Below are 14,999 nucleotides of genomic sequence, written 5' to 3'. Positions count from 1 at the left end.
TAAAAATTAAAAAAAATTTTTTAAAGAATTGTTGTATCACTATAATGTACACCGATAAGTCATATAACACTGTATGTTAACTACACTGGAATTAAAAAAAAAACAATATAAGTGAAACAATTAAGAAGTTTTTAAAAAATAAACACAAATAAACTCTAAAAAGTAAATAAATTGATATTTCAATAATATTCCTGCTGATTTGTAATATGTCCGACAAGAGCTTGTGGTAGGAATAGGAGTGAAGCTCTGCGGTTTTCTGGTTGTTCGTTTGTGCACTATTAGCGCCTTCAGTTCATTGCCAGAATATGTTTTTTTAATCACCTATGCATTTTGTGAGAGTTAGTTAGGTTGAAAATAGAGCTAGAATACGTAAATACACTTAACTAGGCACGGTCTGCCATGTGTGGCAAACCAATCAGGAAGGATGCCAATGTCAGTCAAATTGTCTACCCTCCACTCATCCCTTAGGCTCTCTTTCATACTGTATATGGCAAATGACTGGTAAATAATCACAAGGGCAAGTGTCAACGTGAATATTTAATTTTGTATTTTATTTTAAATTAAAACTACATAGAAAGAGAATGAATATATTCTAGTATTTTCTACCTGCATCTCCATGGATTGTCTGGTTTCCCTTCTGGAAAGTATTTGCCGAAGTGCTTTAGATAATTTCTCATCACCAGGGTTACTCACAACATTCTGTGGAAATCCCACCACTCTAATTAAATCATTTGCACATAATTTTGTAGGCGTAGTCTGTCATCCTCCATCTGAAAAGCAAAGATATCTGCATGTTTTGCCTAGTCTGCCCTATTCCCAGCTCTGGTTTACGTAGAATGTGGACCTACTTTTTTTTTAAATTGAGGTAAAAGTGGTATATAGCATTATGTAAGTTTCAGATGTACATCGTTATAATCTGTATACATCACAAAGTGATCACTACCATTACCATCCATCACCATACAGTTGAGTCCCAACACCTGTTCCACCCACTTCCTAACCCCCTGCCCCTCTGGTAACTACCAATCTGTTCTCCGTAAGTTTTGTTTGTTTTGTATTTTAGATTCCATATGTAAGTGAATATATGGTATTATTCTTTCTCCATCTGACTTATTTCATTTAGCATAATACCCTGTAGGTCCATCCACATTGCTGAAAATGGCAAATTTTCCTTTTTTTTTTTTTTATGGCTGAGTAGTGTGTATACACACACACAGACACACACACACACACACGTTTATATGTCTTTAATCAAATATAGATAGATCACATGTTCTTTATCTATTCATGAATGGACACTCAGTTTGTTTCCATATTTCCATATCTTGGCTGTTACAAATAATGCTGTGATGAACATAGGGGTGCATGTGTCTTTTTGAGTTAGTGTTTTCACATTCTTCAACTAAATTCCCAAAAGTGGAATACTGAAAAGTGGGTAGCTATGGTAGTTTTTTAATTTTTTGAGGAACCTCCATATTGTTTCCCATAGTGGATTGCACCAATTTACATTCCCACCAACAGTGTATAAGGGTTCCCTTTTCTCCACATCCTTGCCAACACTTGTTATTGCTTGTCTGTCTGATAACAGTCATTCGAACAGGTATGAGGTGATATCTCATTGTGGTTTTGATTTCATTTCCCTGATACTTAGTGATATTGAACATCTTTTCAATGTGCCCGTTAGGTATCTGTATGTCTTCTTTTCATTTGTTTATTTATTTATTTGGAGATAGAGAGCATGAGCAGGGGAGGGACTGAGAGAAAGGGAGAGAGAGAATCCCAAGCAGGCTCTGCACTGGCAGCATGGAGCCCAACATGGGGCTTGAACTAACAAACCGTGAGATCATGACCTGAACCAAAACCAAGAACCGGACACTTACCCAACTGAACCACCAGGCACCCTTACATCTATATGTCTTCTTTAGAAAAATGACTATTCAGATCTTCTGCCTATTTTTTAGAGTATTTGGGGATTTTTTTGTGGGGAAGGACTTTTTATTGTTGACTTGTATGAGTTTTTTATATAGTTTGGATATTAATCCCTTATTGGATATATAATTTGCAAATATCTTCTCCCATTCGGTAGATTTCTTTTTCATTTTGTTGAGAGTTGCCTTCACTGTACAGAAGCTTTTTAGTTTGATGTAGCTCTATTTGTTTAATTTTGCTTTTGTTTCCCTTGCATGTGGAGTCAGATCCAAAAAATATTGCCAAGACCAATGTCAAGCAGTTTATTTACCACCTATGTTTTCTGCTAGGAATCTTATGGCTTCAAGTCTTGCATTCAAATCTTTAATCCATTTTTGAGTTAATTTTTGTGTATGGTGTAAAATAGTGGTCTAGTTTCATTCTTTTGCATGTGGTTCTCCAGTTTTCCTAACACCATTTAATGAAGAGATGGTCCTTTCCCCATTGTATATTCTTGCCTCCTTTGTCATAAACTAATTGTCCTTATACATGTGGGTTTATTTCTGGGTTCTCTATTTTATTCCATTGATCTATGCGTCTGTTTTTATGCCAACACCATACTATTTTTTATTACTATGGCTTGGTAGTATACTTTGAAACCTGAGATTGTGATACCTCCAGGTTTATTCTTATTACTCAAGAGTGCAGTAGCTATTCAGTCTTTTGTGGTTCCATACAAATGTTAGAATTATTTTTTCTAGTTCTGCAAAAAATACCACTGAAATTTAATAGGCATTGCATCAAAACTGTAGATTTGGGGGGGTGGGTAGTATGGACATTTTAACAATGTTAATTCTTCCAATTCATGAGCACAGAATATCTTTCCATTTATTTGTGCCTTCTTCAATTTCTTCTATCAGTGTCTTACAGTCTTCAGTGAACAGGTCTTTCAACTCCTCAGTTAAATTTATTTCTAGTTATTTTATTTTTTTGATAGCAATTGTAAATGAGATTGTTTTCCTCTTTAAAAAAATTTTTTTTAATATTTATTTATTTTTGAGAGAGAAAGACGGAGACAAAGTGTGAGCAGGGGAAGGGCAGAGAGAGAGAGGGAGACACAGAATCAGAAGCCGGTTCCAGGCTCTGAGCTGTCAGGACAGAGCCTGACAAGAGGCTGGAACCCACAAACAGCAAGATCATGAAGTTGGACGCTTAACCAACTGAGCCACCCAGGTGCCCCTTGAGATTGTTTTCCTTTTAATTTCTCTTTCTGATAGTTTATTATTAGTGTATAGAAATGCAGATTTCTGTAGATTGATTTTATATTCTACAATTTTACTTGAATTCACTGATCAGTTCTAATAGCTTTTTGATAGTCTTCAGAGTTTTCCAGAGATAGCCTCTTGTCATCTGCAAATAGAGACAGTTTTACTCTCCCTTTCCAATTTGGATGCTTTTTTTTTTCCTCACCCAATTGCGGTGGCTAGGATTTCAACTATAGGCACATCTTGTTTTTATTGTGTTTCACTTTATTGCATCTTGCAGATATTCTGTTTTATACAAATTGAATGCTTGTGGCAACCCTATGTTTAACAGGTCTATGAGAGCCATTTTTTCCATCAGTATTTGCTCACTTCATGTCTCTGTGTCACATTTTGGTAATTCTCACAGTATTTCAAACTTTTCATTATTAATATTACATTTGCTATGGTGATCTGTGATCAGTGATTATGGCTCACTGAAAACTCAGATGATGGCTAGCATTTTTTAGCAATAAAGTATTTTTTTAAGTTTATTTATTTATTTTGAGAGAGAGAGATAGTGTGAGCGGGGGAGAGTCAGAGAAAGTGGGAGAGAGAAAGAATCCCAAGCAAGTTCCATGTTACCAGCTGTGGAGCCTGAAGTAGGAATCGAACTCATGAACCATGAGATCATGACCTGAGCCAAAGTCAGACGCTTAACCAAGTGAGCCATCCAGGTACCCCTACATTATTTTTTAATTTGGGTATTATGTTGTTTTATTAGACATAATGCTAATGCACACTTAATAGATTATGGTGTAAATGTAAATTTCATATGCACTGGGAAACCAAAAAATTTATTTGAATCACTTTTTTGTGATATTGATTTTATTGTGGTGGTCTGGAACCAAACCTGCAATATCTCTGAGGTATGCCTGTGCTATGTTGAATAAAAATGGAGACAGTGGGCATCCCTGTGTTGTTCCTGATCTTACAGGAAAAGCTTTCAACTTTTCACTGTTGAGTATGATGTTTGGTATGGGTTTGTCATATATTGCCTTTATCGTATATTTTAATTAATTTTTTAATGTTTATTTATTTTGAGAGAGAGAGTACAAGTGGTGGTGGGGGGGGGGGCAGAGAGAGAGGGAGACACAGAATCCAAATCAGGCTCCAGGCTCTGAGCTGTCAGCACAGAGCCTGAGGCAGGGCTCGAAACCATGAACCATGAGATCATGACCTGAGCTGAAGTCGGATGCTTAACCGACTGAGCCACCCAGGCGGCCCTTGCCTTTATCGGACTGAGGTATGTTCCTTTTATACCCATCTTGTTGAGAGTTTTTATCATAAATGTATGTTGAATTTTGTCAAATGCTTTTTCTGCATCTATTGAAATGATCACATGATGTTCATCCTTCATTTAGTTAATGTGTTATCTCATTGATTGATTTGCATATGCAGACCCATCCTTGTATCCTTGGAGTAAATTCCAGTTGATTATGCTGTATGATCCCTTTAATGTATTAATGATTTTGATTAGCTAATATTTTCTTGGGAGTTGTTGCATTTATGTTCATTAGGGATATTAACCTGATACTTCTTTTTTGTGTTGTGTCATTGTCTGGTTTTGGTGTCAGGGGAATGGAGGCTTCATAAAAGGACTCTAAAAGCATCTCCTCTTCAATTTTTTGTTTGTCCTACTTCTTAGTCTCAGATAGGTAAATAAGTGGATAGGTATTTATATGAAGAAATGTATCCTTTAGCTGGAACATCTCAATTAATTTGATTTTTGTTTGCCTTGCCCTCAGGCTTTAAGATGGGGACATTTATATTTACTCCATAGGACTGTTAGGAGAATTAAATGAGTTAATTATAAGATGTTTTGAACAGTGTCTGGCACATAGTAGGCAGAGTACATGCGAGTTACTTTATTCTTTTCTTTAATTTTGACTGCGTTTATTTGGTTCTTGTCCAGATAATACTTTTTGTCTTTCTCCCACACTTATTACTTTGTCTGATTCTTGAGAGCAAGAGCATCTTTGTGTGGCAAAAGAATTGGCCAGAGATATATGGAAGAGTCGATTCTATAGACATGGTAAATAACAACCTGGGTTTGTATTAGAAGGCCAAGAAGAAAGATGATGCATGAATCATATTAAAGTCCTTTTACAAATGCAAATGTTTTTTATCGATTGCTTTAAAGGTAAAAGACGATGATGCAAAGTCTAAAAGATGTATATTTTTCCCCACGGAATTTTGATCCCAGGAACAGTTCCAAAGGGGGATTTGCATGTTTTTATATATAATTTTTGGTATTTGGTAGACTATCTGCTTTTTTGGTGAAAGGGAGTAGGAGGGAGCTTGGGGATTCTTACTTATTTCATCCATTTTTGATGGATTCTTTTATTGAATACAAATAAGCATGGGAGAATTTACCTATATAAAATGTTTTTATTTTATAATCATCATGATAGGCACAAAGTGGCAGTAAAGCAGATTATAAGAGGGTCAGAAGGAGAGGTTAATTTTAACATGGACTCTTAAGAGGATTTTTTCTGTTTTTGGAAGAGATTTTGGGCAAATCCTCAGAGGATTAATAGAACTTTGTCTGATGTGCCCCTAAAAGTGTCATCAAGTATATCTGTCAGTCTATTTTTATATAGAAAAATAAAAATTAATATTTTTATATAATTAACTTTAACTCAGACTTATTTGTTACTCCACAGAATGTGTAGAAGATGCTAGAAGAGGGAAGGGCTACATGAAAGAAAACTTTAGTCCATTTTCATTTTATTTTTTCTTGACAATTACTGTTCAGTAATTAGAACCACATGTTACACAATTGATTACTTGATTAAATTGTGAACTTCTATTGTTCCCTTATTGTGATTTAAGATTATATCCCTACCTAGATTGGAAGTTCTTTGAAAGTCATAATGTTTTAATACTTCAGTGCATTTGGTGATTGATTGAAAAACTTAAAAAAAAAAATCTGTGTTCTCTTGGGCTGATGGGTTAAAGAGAGAGGAAAGGGAACTAATATTTCAATCATTCTGTGCCTTACACTCCATAAACATCCTCTCTCATAATTCTTAACATCCCTCTGAAGTAGATATCATCACCTTCATTTTAGTGATGAACAATTTGAGTGTTGCTTGAAAAGTTAGCCAACTGGTCCTATGTTACTGTGCTTCGAATGAAAACCAGATCTGTATTTATCCGGTCTATTCTTTTTCTTTTTATAAACTTGTGAAATTTACTTATGAATCTTATATAATACATAAGTATAAAATGTACTCATAATATATTCCAATAAGATCTATTTTTCATATATAAAAGTATATAGTGTATGATTATATATATTATGATATATATATACAATGTTATATGATACATATTATATATGATTATATAATATAATCTTAATATATACATATAGTATATCCCAATAAGATTTATTTTTCACACCTTTGTTTACTCACCATTTTTCTCTGGTCTCAAATAAAACCCAGACTTGTGGCACTGGATTATTAATAAGGTACCAGTGGGAATTTTAGTAATCTAGAATGGAGAAAAGGTAGGGACAACATTTTATTCTTGGTTAGTCACTAAGATTAAACTGAAACAAATTTATGAATTCCCTTCTCTTTCCAGAGGCTTGTATCAGGGTGGGGCAAAGAACCACAATGAAGCCTACTCTCACAAATTATCTTGGTCTGGCCAGACAGACTGGGAACTTTCTGGTTTATTGGCCCTAGAGCAGCCCTGATAACTGGGGCAGAGGGTGAAGCAGGGAGGCTCTGAGTGTTCCCTGCTCTCTAAAGGACTGATTTCCCATCTGCCATTCGGTCAACATGTTTTAGTAAGTGTTTGGCCTCACAGGGAAAGCTGCCAGCATCGTTTCCTATCTGGCTCTGCTGTGTCAAGTCCAGAGGAAACCTGTTTCAGTCACTGTTCTCCTGGAACCACCCACATCATTAGGCAGGAAGGGCAGGGGGAGCGTGGAAGTAAGATGTGAAGACGTGTCATTGAAAAGAGGTGGTGTTTGGGAAAACACTTTGGGGCGTGTCCTGGTTACGAAAACAAAGAAGGCTAGGCCCAAAACGCCTGGAACTGGGAGGGAGTTTGTTGTAATCAAGAGCCCAGTCTCTGGAAGAGGATGGGAGGAGGGTATGTCCTCAGAGAAGGTAACCCGTCGGGATTCCATCAGTGACAGCAGTTGAGTTTGGCTTAGTCTCTGCTAGTCCTTTCGGCTGGCCAGAAACATTTGCTCTGTGCTCTTTTTCAGTCTGCCCTAGCATTTATCCTATCACAGCAGAATTGACAGTCATTATAGCTCTGTCCATTTTTCCCTTCTCCTGCCCTATATATTCATTTTTTTTATTCCTTCTTTCCTTGCTTTACTCCCCCCTATTATTTTGTTTGTTTGGTTTTATTCATGTATTCAATTTAACTGCTGACACCTATAGATACTATATGGCTTTCTTAATATCTTCAGAACACAAAGACTAATGGTCACTTGTTTGAGGATATGGACAAAGGCATATTTGTAGTAAATACCATGTGTGTAGTTTATAAGGTTTATAGAATGTTCTTTTGGCTAAAGGGATTATTTTGCCATATGGGAGTTGAATCAGGAGCTTTTTATTGCTGGTGCTTTGAGGAACTGAAATTAATCTAACCTTACCGAGGAATGTTGAAGAATGTGACTAATTGTATATGCTGGTTACACTGTCAGGGGCAACTGTAGGAAGTACTGATAAAGAATCATGAAGAACAAAATGAGAATAAGCTGGCTCAAGAATTATGAAAAACAGGATGTCAGAGTTCACTTGATGGAACTACTGATGCAAACTGAATAACTACTGATGGTTTATGAAAAGTAGGACAACGAATTGTAACTTCAAGTCCGTATTAATAGAGCCTAATATCCATTATAGCTTTGTAGCCGCTTGCTGGCTGCCAGCATGAATTCAGGTTTTTGTTTGGTTTAGTTTGGTTTGTTTGGTTTTGCTCAATAGTAAACTTACCTAATTTATATTTATGAATTGGCCCATTCATTTGGACTTCAATTTCTTTTCTCTCCCGCCAACAATGTTGAATAAATATCATTGTGTTGGCTGGTTTGGGCCTGACCTCAAGTTCCCTTTTCTGCAGTTTACCAGCAGGAATATCAGTAAGCTGCTGGTAAGCGGCGTCCTCATTTGCAAATTTGGAATGATAATAGCTACATTGCAGGAATGTTGTAAAGATTAGAGGCACTTATGTAAAGCCTCTGGTATATAGTGGGTAATACCCAGTAAGTATTCTGTAAATGAAAGAAATACTGCTTATGACAAATTAAATAAATTATGAATATTTCTTTGCATGGAATATTATGTCATCATGTAAAATAAAATTTCCAAAGACTATATTACTGTGGAACAAATGCTTATGGTAAAATATAAAGTATAAAGGTCGGCCACCAAACCTGACACATGGTATGATTTAAACAGTACAGATAAAAATTCTGCAAAGAAGAAATATTTGGAAGGACATAGACCAAAATGTAAAAGTGTGTGCGTTGGCTGTGTCCCCCCTTTTCCATGTTGGCAAAGCATGGCTTTTATGAAATGGAAATAGCAGGTACTGCTTCGTTAGACCTGTTGCATGCACCTGTGGCAGGGACACCAGTTCTGGGCAGCGGAAAATATAAGAAAGGATTTTCTGAGAAAGGGTTTTCCTCTCTAACAAAAAGCAACACATGGGAGCCCATTTGGGGGCCCCAAATATTGTCATATTTACACATGGTACCTAGTATGGGAGCGCCATCTTGTAAGCATGATGGTTATCAAGTCAATATAGCAGGTATGGCAGACAGAGTCCTGCCACCTGATGAAATTGTGGAGTTGCTCTAGCAAATCTGGAAATATTTTCCTCCAGAGTTTTTGGTTGTAAAGTAACAAAACCCTATTTTTTAAGCGTCTTTCAGCAGTGTGTTCTGTTACTTGAAGATGAATAGTCACTAACTGATTTGAAAATATAGCTATTTAAATTTTTAACTAAAATTTTTTTCTCAACTTTTTCACTTTTCCAGATTTCTAAATCTTTAAATTAGGAAAAAGTATCTTAGGTAGCAAGTTATTGGATGTTCACATAGTAATAGATTGGTGTTATTTGACCTTAACTGAAGGATGGTTTCTAAGAGCTCTTGAATAACCAACCATTTCCTCTCTTTCCTTCACACCCTCCTGACTCCTCAAAATACTTTAAATGTCACCCCAGTAATTGCTACCATGCAGATCAAAAGAATGCATGAAAGTCTCTTTTGATTATTTCCATTTTGACCAAATTGTTGGCTCTCGCATATATTATACAAAATATTACAAAATAATAAAGATGAATAGCATTCACCAACTTGGCATTTATGGATGGCTATTTTTTTTTTTTTTTTTATGAAAGCTTTACACCCAGTGTGGGGCTTCAACACATGAACCTGAGATCAAGAGTCACATGCTCTACCAACTGAGCCAGTCAGGCACCCCTATTTTGTTTCTTTTGTTCAGTATAATCACCTACCATTACTATGTCTCTTATCATTTATGGTACCAAGTAAAAGTCAACAATCATGATTTAACATGTGATTTTTTTTTTCCAGCAAAGTGTTATTCGAAACCTTAAAATATTTATTTTAAAGTTCCTGTGACCTAATTCTTATCACAGGAGAATTCCCTGCCTTATTTTTTTATATGCTATACAGTTATAGGGATTTTTGCAAACATATTACCTAAGCCTTCATTTTATAGACCAGAAAACTAAGGCTCAGAGAAGTTAGGGGCTGGGGCAAAGATTGCACAGTTGACCGAGCAGGAACCTAATGACCCATACTCTGTGACTACCGACCGAGAACTCTTTTAACTAAATATTACAAAAAGTAAAAACTTCACAGTAGCTACTTTTCCCATTTAGCTTTTTTTTTTTTTTTTTTTTTTTTTTTTTTTTGTGAAACATTTTCTTATTAAATGAGGGATGACACAGATGCCAGGTATTATAGTCACAGTATTAAAATTCTGGGGCCAAACAGATTTATTTAATTTGGTGCTTTTCAAAAAAAAAGTGTTTTGTGATTTTTCTCTTTATACCTTAGTAAAATTTTATATATAATACATTTGCAAATATAGTGTCTTAAAGTTAATGATTTCATTTTTAGTTTAGAAAATACGGACATGGTATTAATGTTAGGGCTCAGCATTTCTCTTCATATTAAGTTGTTCTCAACCTTATTAAACCTTCTTGCTTTCACAGATTGATAGGAAATAATGACAATATAGAGGACATCAAACAAGGGGAAGATATTTTGGCTTTTTATTTGATACTCCAGGAAGATCTGATGTCATATCCCTAAAAGGACAAATCAGACCAAATTGAGGCTCCAAGACGACTGAGCTTTTTGGACATAATCTTATCAACACACGATCTGGGGAAAAATTACTCACAACCTGAAAACCTTAGTTTTCTCATGTGTTAAATAGGGACAATCAAATACCAATTTCTGAAGACTGTTCTAATAATTAAATGAGACATTCCTTATAAAACACTTAGCAGAACACCTGGCAAATGTAAGTAACATTGATTGATCTTTGTAAATGCCACTCTCCCATTAGTCACTTTCATTTTATCTTCTCCTTTTCTCTTTCCTCCAATTAATTTTACATCCTTTCCAACTTTTTCCTGTCCTTTCCATTTCTGCCATCTTTCCGTTCTTCCACTCTTCCTTTTCTCAGAATCTTCTTCTCTAGATATTTATATTTTTTTCATTCTGTGCAGATTGTAACCTTAGCTAAGTAGTGGTGGCACTCACAGAGTTGCTGACTTTCAGTCTCTTCTATTCCTCTGCCTAATGGTTATCATAGATCTTTTTTCTCTGTCTCAATCATACTTCACTTTAAAAAAAAAAAAAAAAAGAGGCATACCTCCTTAGTAGATCTTTTGGTTCCTTGGTAGATCTGTATGTTCTCTTTAAGACCCCAAATATAGATATTTAAAATTTGCAGTTTGCGAAAAAGATGAATTTAATTTCCTATGTAGTAAACACAATAACTAACATTTATTTAGAGCAGACTATGTACCAAGTTCTGTTCTGTGCATTTCATGTTTATTAACTGATTTAATCACCCAGAAGGGCACAACACAAATATTGTACATAGAAGAGCCCACCATCTGACAGTTTTTATTTTGTATTTCTTTAAATATTTAATTTTTTAATTTTAAATTTCTTTTATTCTTTTTTTTTTAGAGAGAGAGAGAGAGAGAGAGCATGCATCTGAGCAGGAGAGGGACGGGGGAGAGAGAGAGAGAGAGAGTGAGAGAGAGAGAGAAAGAGAGAATCCTAAGCAGGCTCCTTGCCCAGCATGGAGTCCAAGGTGGGGCTGGATCTCACAAGCGTGAGATCATGACCTGAACCAAAATCCATAGTGAGATGCTTAACCGACTGAGCCACCCGGGAGCTCCTAACAGGTTTTTTTAATTAAATATTTTTAGAATAAAACTATATGCCCACTATATAAAATTATGACAATATTAATAAGTGCATAGAAAGTAGATTGCTCCTATAATTTCATGATCCTGATATAGTCAGTTACCATTTTAGTATATATCTTCACACATGCATATATGTTTTGTAGACATACATATCATATAAATGAGATTGTGATAAAGTATTTTGTGATAAATATTTTGTGATAAAGTATTTCTTGATGTTGAGGTAGGGACTGTAGATTAGGTTCTAGCAGGGAAGCACAGTGATGCATATTCCCTTTACTGATGAAAGGTCTTCTTCCCTTTGGAAAAGTCAACATTTCCCAGTCACCACACATATTCAAATTACAGTGGCAAGGATGACGTATGGTGGTGACAAATGACAGATTGGGAGGAAGTAAAGAAATGTTACTACTCTACAATCTCTGTGGGAACTTATTGTTATCTTGGAGAAAGCTAGTGAGGCATCTCTGGATCTCCATGATCTTTATCAATCAGCATGCACCTATTACCATTCTCTAAAAGGTGATTTTTATAAGAGAGGCATCACAGATGTTCTGAGAAGATAGCAAGTGGAAGATAGGTCTCTTCTTTAGAACTCCTAATAGAGTTCCTTCCATTGATGCTTTGTGTTTCATATTACATAAAAATATAGAACTGATAGAGTAGTAAGCTTCCATAAGGAGGTTTCACTAAGAACTATTATCTTTGGCCTAAAACTTCAGGGTTCACCTAGGTCAGCAATGTTGCAGAACAACAGGTAGGGAGATTCTGAAATTCTTACAATAGGTCACAAGGAGTTGACTCACAGACTAGGTTAGAGCAGAGGTAGGTTTATAGCTGGAAAGAGGAAGGAGAGAGAATTCTTGAAGTAATCAGGATTAAACCAATTGTGAACCTTCTGCTTTGGGAATGATGTAACTGGCAAATTTTGTGCCCTTCTTTTATGGCCCCACCCATGATTAGTGCTTAAGTCAAGATGGAAATTTCCATTAGATGAGTGATACAGTCAGTGGATTAATCTGAGAAAATCAAGGGCAGTTTGACATTGAAAATATTGACTGAACTTGTCAGAGAAGTCAATTTATAAGTGAGAGGTGATTTATATCTACAAGTGAGGACCTGACATCTTGGTGTCCCACTAATTTTACTGTAAGTCTCGTGTCAACTAATTTATTTAACTATATTTGGGGTAAACATTTTATATCACTATAATAAGATCTTGAAGAGATAGTGTTTTGTTTTGTTTTCTTTTCTTTTCCAGTAACACAGAGTAGCTGGTTACAGACCAAACCTTCCCTTGAGAATGTGACATGCCGGACAACATATAAAGCCATAAATCTGAAGGCAATGGGGAATTCTGAAGCCACAAGGTAGGTCACGATTCCTGGGAGAAAGTGCATTGGACAAACTGAGGAACCTTCCCAAATCTTCTAGGGCCTAACTGTCTTCCAGGTCCTCAAACTTACTGTGGATCTAAGGTCACCACCACTTCATCCATAGATCCACAGACTGCCTCAGCCTCTGCCCAGGTGAGGCTAATCTCCAGCATGGAAACCTTTGTGCTTGATGTGGTCTGAGCTGCTGCAGCTATGGCAGGAGGCCCCACTGTACCCAGCAAGTATCTGATTTCTGTCACTAGTTCAGGAATTGGATGAAGCAACATGCTGCAGGCTATAGAATTTTGTTTCCACAGTAGGTATGAAGAGGGCAGTTGAAAAACTTGGGAATGCAGAGAAGTTAATGCCTTGTGGGGTAAATTTTGACCAATGAAAGAAGTCATTCAGTGGAGGAAGCCCCTGAATAAATTCCTCTTCCTTTCTCCAACAGACTATTCCAAGACAGGCTGCATCCAAGCAGTGAGCTGCGTCTCTTTGTGAAGCTGTGGTCATCTGCGATATTGCACTAGTTTGTATTTGCCCTTCCTTCTTTTTTGCCCAACTTTCTTTTCCCTTTACTTTGGTGTCTCAGAGTTATACCTCCCATTTTTTTCTAGGGAACTTAGGCTAAGACAGAATGAAAGTACAGAGAAGTGAGCCCAATTTAGCTCTGTAGACATTTGTCTATATGTAAGCAGAAAGCAAGAGGCTGAGATGCTGAGCAGAGTTTCCAACAGTCTTACAGTGTTGATAAGAAAAAAATGGACTTAAGGACCAAGGAGGAGAGGCCCAGGCAAACACTCCAGTTCTAGCTTGTAACTCCAGAAGGGACAGACATTACCTCAAAAATAATGAAGCTGGAATTAAATCAACTAAATCTTTGATGGAATGAAAATTAATCTGCTCTTATCCAACTGCCAAACAAAAATATATTCTCTCTGGAAGATGGTATTGTCTAGAGTCTTAAAATATCTGTATAATTTATCACTTGTATTGTCTTGTGTGGCTGCAAATAAACAATTACTATGTTTATCAGGAGATGAGACCATATGACAGAAAAATAAGAGAAAACCATATTATAGAAACATACTCACTGGAAATCCAAGTATTGGATAAAATTTCAGCATAAAACAGGAAAATATTAAAATTCTTCAAATATAAATTCTATAAATTTATAGAATCTATAAATTGAACTAAAATCTATAAATTGATTGAAGCAGATTAGGTATAAATAAAAGAGAGCATTAGTAAATTGGAACACAGACTGGGAGAAAATATCTACTACAAAGCACAGAGAGAAAAGAAAATGGAAAATACACACACAAAAAAGAGGAAACATACAAGATCTATGGGAATGGTGAAATATTTAACATGTATGTAATTGAAATCTACCAAAAAGAAAAAAGAATAAACAGATGAGAAAATGAAGCAGACAGAAAATTTGAAAATCAAAATGACAGGACTTTACAAAATGTCAAGCCACAAATTCAGGAACTTATAAACACCATTCAAATTAAGTACAGATAAAACAAATATGGGTATATCATAGTAAAAGTGTTCAAAAGAACAAAGACAAAGGCAAAATATTAATACAATCCAGAGGAAAAAGATATCTGATCTTCAAAATAGCAGCAATTAGACAGATTTTGAATTCTCAAAAAAAGAAGGTAGGCCACAAACATAAAATGACATCTTCTATCAGAGCTAGAGGAAATTAACTATACTAGAATTTGATAACCACAGAAAATGTCTTTCTAAAGTGAAATCAAAATAAAGATATTTTCAAATAAAAAAAACAGAGAATTATTCACCAATTTATACTAAGGAAATACTAATGGGAGTTCTTTAGTAAGAAGGTAAATTATTCCAGACAGAAAGCATAATGAACTTGGAAGAAATAAAGAACAACAGAAAAGATAAATACATGGGTAAATCTAAACGAATGTGTAATGTA

The 14,999-nt window shown here is 35.6% G+C and overlaps 1 long non-coding RNA gene across 1 annotated transcript; it reads left to right on the top strand.

Annotated features, from left to right (window-relative positions):
• The first annotated feature begins 10,378 nt into the window (after nt 1-10,378).
• LOC122230637 lies at nt 10,379-13,995 on the top strand. The gene is made up of 4 exons (XR_006207649.1): nt 10,379-10,747; nt 12,931-13,039; nt 13,122-13,198; nt 13,497-13,995. It is a non-coding gene; the product is annotated as an uncharacterized LOC122230637 (long non-coding RNA).
• Nucleotides 13,996-14,999: the final 1,004 nt, after the last annotated feature.

The sequence above is a fragment of the Panthera tigris genome, chromosome C2 (genome assembly GCF_018350195.1).
Source record: "Panthera tigris isolate Pti1 chromosome C2, P.tigris_Pti1_mat1.1, whole genome shotgun sequence".
NCBI classification, from domain to species: domain Eukaryota; kingdom Metazoa; phylum Chordata; class Mammalia; order Carnivora; family Felidae; genus Panthera; species Panthera tigris.
The sequence above is the reverse complement of the archived record's forward strand: the minus strand, read 5'-3'. Positions and strand labels throughout refer to the sequence as shown.